Raw genomic sequence first — 5,451 nt, 5'->3', positions numbered from 1 at the left:
GAAATGGAGTCCACTGTGGGCCTGATCCATCCCACAGGATTGGACTTTGTCTGCCCCTGTTTTAGACACAGTCTGTGGACCCTTGGAGGTCCGTAGACCACAGGTTGAAAACCAGTGGTCTAGACAAGAACTCGTAATGTTCTGTCTCATCAAGCGACATACCCTTTAGTTTGCTTTTTTTCTCCTGGTCCCCAAGCCATACACCCACTTGGTCTCCTAGGAAAATATCCTAACATTGAAAGATAAACATGGACAGGCTCTCCTCCTCCACCTAACATGCACTCATTAGGGTTTTTTGCAGACTTTTTGCAATGTCATGATATACATTCTCTCAGGGTATACAAATGAGGAGCTGCACACCTGCCAGCCAGAGCTCATTATGCTGAGTATGCTTAGTCAGAGCGTGGATTCTTATTCATCGGTACTGCATGTAGAGTAGGATCGCAAACTGTGTGTAAGTGCCAAAAACAGTAGTAATGCTGTTATTTGGGCAATGCAAAATAGGATTCTGCCCTAAATTTTCAAATGCCATCTTCTGTTTGTTCCTGCATGCACACTTGCACATATTCTTGCATTTTCAAACTGAGAGGAGAGAAAAGAATAAGAAAATACTGAACAAAGAAGAAAAACTAAATACATTTTAAAAAGCTCCTGTTTTTTAAGCTGATCTCCCTTTTTGAGGGGAGGAGAAATGGGGAAATTGAATAAGGTTGACTCACAATTTTAGATTTATTACACTTTCAGTAATGATACTATATGAGCCATATGTGAAATATGTTGAATGCAACTTAGTCCTATAATGGTAGTCTGTTTTATATATATCATTGCCCCATCCATCCCAGTGTAATGTTCATTAAAAAGGAAAGCATGTACTTTCAGCAGGAAAATGTTCTTCTTGATGGCTGTGTTTGAGGTCATATGGAATTTGCCCTTCTGTGTGCTCTATGTTTTAAAACTAGAAAATTTTGTCACACATTTGACACATGCAAATTAAGTAACAAAACTCCTCCTAATGCTATTTGTACAGGTACAGAAGTTTTCAAGATACTATGTATTGTTCTTCCTACTTGTTAATAAATGAGATTAAGATCAAGATTTTGTGTGTGTGTGTGTGTGTGTGTGTGTGTGTGTGTTTACTGGTTTCCATTAAGATCTGTAGGACTTGTCCATAAGAAGAAAGAAGAGCTTGTTGTAGTCCATCTTGAATATCTAAGGGAATTATTGGCAAGAAAAGCCTTTTTTATAGTGCAATAAACAATCTAAAAATGGGGAAAACACTACTCTCCTGACAGCATTTTTATAAGACTTTTTCCTGCTTTTGAGAACTGATGACTTGGTTTCCTGTAAAAAAAAGAGGAATTGGTGATGCATTTTGGAGTTTTTAAGTATGAATTCCAGGATCAATCTGGTTTAGATTTACTTAATTGTTATCCTGGCATCTCATCAGGGGAAAAGCTGTTGCCATCTGTGGCACATTGCCAATAATGTCATTGCTGAGGTGGGTTGAAAAGAAATAGGATGAAGAAAGAGAGAGAGAGAGAGAGAGAGAGAGAAAGAGGGGTCTTGCTGATGCAGTGCATTAGTTCACTTGCCTCTCATCTAGCAATTAGCTAAAGCCAGAATTTTTTCACAGAACTACTCCCTGATCTCTCTGCCCTGATTGCTGGGAGTTCAGCTAAAATGAGCTCAGATCCAAACCACGCCTAGTTTTGGTTTTGAAAAACAAAACTACGATCCACTATTTTTAAAAGATTTTTTTTATTTCTTTCTTTTTTTTTTGCAAAGCTAAAACCATCCTTATTGTGCCCATCACAGCTCTTGAGTCTACATTTATGTCACAAGTGAAAATGTGTTTTAGTGGTATTTGTGCATATCATGGCCTAGGCCATTTCAGCAAAACTACAGCTGCTCAGATACACAGAGGAATAGGAATGCAATGGCAGTGATACCACCAATGAGGACATAGCTGCATTGACAGGGCTGTGTGCAGTCAGTATGGTAGTCCTCTTTTGTGCATTCCTAAATGCACAATCACCTAGGCATTTTGAAATTATGCAGTTGAACAGGAGTCACTATATATCAATGCTGAAAAAAGAATAATGGCAGGAGAATATTTCTGGCAAAAAAATTTAAAAATACTAGGAAATGGAAGCTTTTGGAAAGAAATCCAACAAGGCAAAGTCTTAAACTTACAGTTAATTGATTTGTATTTTTGTTCATTATAAAAATTTTGAGTGTGTACTGTGTTGGGTAAAAAAACAAAAAAAAAGAAACAGAACTATGGAGAGAAATCAAACACACCCTTGGCAAAGTATTCTAGTCTTTCCCAAGAGAAGAAAAACATTTTTTGGTGGTCAGGCAAAGAGGAAAGAGACCATTCATTATTACTATTATTCTTGCTGAAATATATTCTGCACATGAAAACTGAGGACAGACAGAGGTCATTGATTTTATCTTTCTGATACACTTAATTAGTAGTGCACACTATAAATAACACTGTCTAGCTCACTCTGCACTACCTGACTGTGAAAGAGTTGGCCAGTTATCGGGTCTTTATCTGGTTGGCATGGTGAGAAACCAGGTCTTAAATTCATTCCCTACTAAGTATTACCTCGGTCACACTGTTCAAAAAAATGTCTCTGGTGTCCAGCAGTTAGTACAGGCTCCATTCCTCAGCTGTTTCAGTGCAGGTGTATAGGTTGTGAGTCTCTTTTAGGTCACAGTAGTGGGTGGCACTAGCAGTGGCTTATTTGATCCTAAGCAACCATCTTATTTTAGTATGAAAAGCTGCCTATTTGTGGGTTGTGAATTATGGAATGAGCTTAATTAAACTGTAAAACATTAAACAACAGTAGGAAAGATGATATCCTTGTGGGCAAGGAGAATAAATCAATGCTTTAGAGACTTGGGGAAAATAAACATAAACTGGTAGTAAAAATGAATCATCAGTTTCCAGTCCCACCCACTGCATTTCCATTCAAGATAGCAAGGTGATTTTGCCTTTCTAGAAAAACTTTTTGAAAGAAAGACAAAAAGACAGAAGACTAGAAAGAAAGACTTTGACTTTTTATAAAGGTTTATTAGGGGGAAGCAAAACAAAAAACAAAAAAAACCCCACCCAGTGCCACAGCAATCCTCTAGGGCCCTTGCTAGTACCTCAGGAGGAGTGTGTATGTGTGTGGGGGGCGGAGGGGGAGCAGTGTCACCATGCAAGGACCAAACGGTCACTTTCAATGCTGCAGAGCACCCCCTGAATTGCCCAATGTGCCTGGAAGGTGGATACCATCTGCTGAAAGACTGCATGCTCAAACTGCAGTGACAGGCTTGCCCATACCAAAAACTGGAGCTGCAGGGTGTCGTCTGAGCCGGCCTTGGTGAGCTGGTTCTTGCAGCTCTTGTGGATGCCCATCTTAGCCTGGCCAAGTAAGAAGTTGGCCAAGCAGATGATACCCCCATTGGCTGACCAGTATGGGAGGGAGAACAAGTAAATTGACAAGAGTGCTGGTGGACAGTATCTCATGTAGCAACTGCCACTGGAGGTCACCGGTCTTTTTGGAGAGGGGGGCTTGTAAAGTGTGCGCCAGGTGGGGTGGGCTGGTGGGAGTGCCAGTGCTGCCATGTGCCTCCATCACATTGGAAGAACCAATAAAGTGCCAGGCCCACCATCCAGGTGACTGTCCACAACCGAGACAGTGGGCAGTAGTGCAAAGGGCTTGCCCAAGACATCCCCAGCAGGGAGGCCTCTCTGTGCCTGGAGGTAAGTCCTCCAGGACAGCTTCCACATCTGCTGGGAGCATGGCCCACAAGTCTTCTAGGAAGCGGGCAGCACAGCAGACCAAGTGCATGCCCAAACGGGAAGCCAGGGCTTCGGCTGACAACCAGTCTGACTGGGTCATGTTGAGGAGGTGTCCTAGCTGAATGATATGCAACCAGATGAGGGAGTCAACAAGGCTACTACAGGCGAGGCTTAGCAGCCCATGCTGCAGGGCCAGACTATGAACCAGAGGCTCCTGCAGTAACTCCCAAAACCACAGATGCCTGGCTTGGGGCAAAAGGCAGCTTGCCAGGACCATGCCATGCTTTGAAAGAAGGGTGGGAGGATACCCCAGTCCAGGAGGGTGGGATCCAGAAGGAAAAGCTCCTGGTCAAAACCGAGGCCCCCTACTTGCTACAAAAACACCTTAGCTAGTTCCTGCCAAGGGAGGGGTCCTCACAGTAGAGGAGCCTTTGGAGGACCTGCAGGTGGAAGGCAGCCACCCTTTCCACTAGGTCTACTAAGCCCTGGCCCCCCTTGGACACTGGCAAATAAAGAATGGCTCAGGGGACCCAGTGACGCCCGTCCCAAAAGAAGTCCACAAAAGTCACTGGAGCTTCTGAAGCAGGTCCAGTGCAGGGTCCAACACAGAACACTGGTGACACAATGCTGCAGCTGCTAGGTTATTGACACCCACAGTAGGAGATGCTGGGCAGACACCAGTACCATCACTGCAGGCATGCTTCCACCTCAGCACCATGGTCCTCCTAGTTCTGCACCAAGAAGACTGATGGCCCAAGGAACACCCCCAGGACCTTAAGGTCCTACTGACACCGGGAAAGATCCCTGGAAAAGTTAGGGGGGAGGGGGCTGCCCCAAGGACCAAAAAGGAGGCGGTCACTCTTGGTCCCATTCATGTGAGTCAAAGAAGTCTGCTCAAGAGCTTGTTGACAGTCGGCCAAGGACTGAACATCACCCTGGCATATGCCATCAGTCTGACTGACAGGCAGCCCACAGAGCTGGAGGTAAGAAAAAGAAAAAGAAAAAACATGTGCCTTGGATTTTATTTTCCTCATCCAGCACTGTATTTTGTTCATATTCTAGAATTACTCAAATTATGTATTCATATAAGAACCTGTTGTCAGAGTATATCCGGTGCTTACTTGTTGAAACAGTTTTTTGGGCCAAATCCCAGAACAAATTTCAAGTTATTATGCAGTGCACTTGGAGATTGCACTTCCTCCACCACACAGAACAGTAATAGAGCTGCTTTGCAAGTTCTTAACAAAGCCTCTAGGGGTGCTAGAATGGAGGCTTTACTGTGTGGGATGGGCAACAATCTACCTTATCTGTTCTGCAAGAGACACCTGCTATACCTCCATGAGACTAGTCTTATCAAGTTAAATTAGCCATGTTATCTTATTGCCTTCAATTTCAGCTTTGTTCATATTTAATCATTGAATTCCCCCTGTGCTACTCCACAGTCCAAGTAATCCTTGGTAGTCTTTATTCCTAGTTTGCTAGCCTTTCCTTTCTTCTTTTCCTGTTCCTTGAAAAGAATTACAAATAGTGTCGTTATTCTTAGTTAAGAAATGTTGCAGCTTATTCACTAGTTTTGTTGTCTAACACGTTTGACCTATTGTCCAAGTACTATATCCCTGTTAAGGATGTAAACTGTTAAGCAGTTAAACAACAAT

General features: G+C 43.0%; 1 long non-coding RNA gene across 1 annotated transcript in view; it reads right to left on the bottom strand.

Annotated features, from left to right (window-relative positions):
- Positions 1-254: 254 nt before the first annotated feature.
- LOC109311458 overlaps positions 255-5,451 on the bottom strand; it is a 7,887-nt gene continuing 2,690 nt past the window's right edge. Inside the window, exon 3 of the long non-coding RNA XR_002101509.1 lies at positions 255-265. This is a non-coding gene — a long non-coding RNA (uncharacterized LOC109311458). The remainder of the gene's footprint in view (positions 266-5,451) is intronic.

The sequence above is a fragment of the Crocodylus porosus genome, unplaced genomic scaffold (assembly GCF_001723895.1).
Source record: "Crocodylus porosus isolate Cpor-Errol unplaced genomic scaffold, CroPor_comp1, whole genome shotgun sequence".
NCBI classification, from domain to species: Eukaryota; Metazoa; Chordata; order Crocodylia; family Crocodylidae; genus Crocodylus; species Crocodylus porosus.
This window is presented reverse-complemented; position numbering and strand designations above follow the sequence as displayed.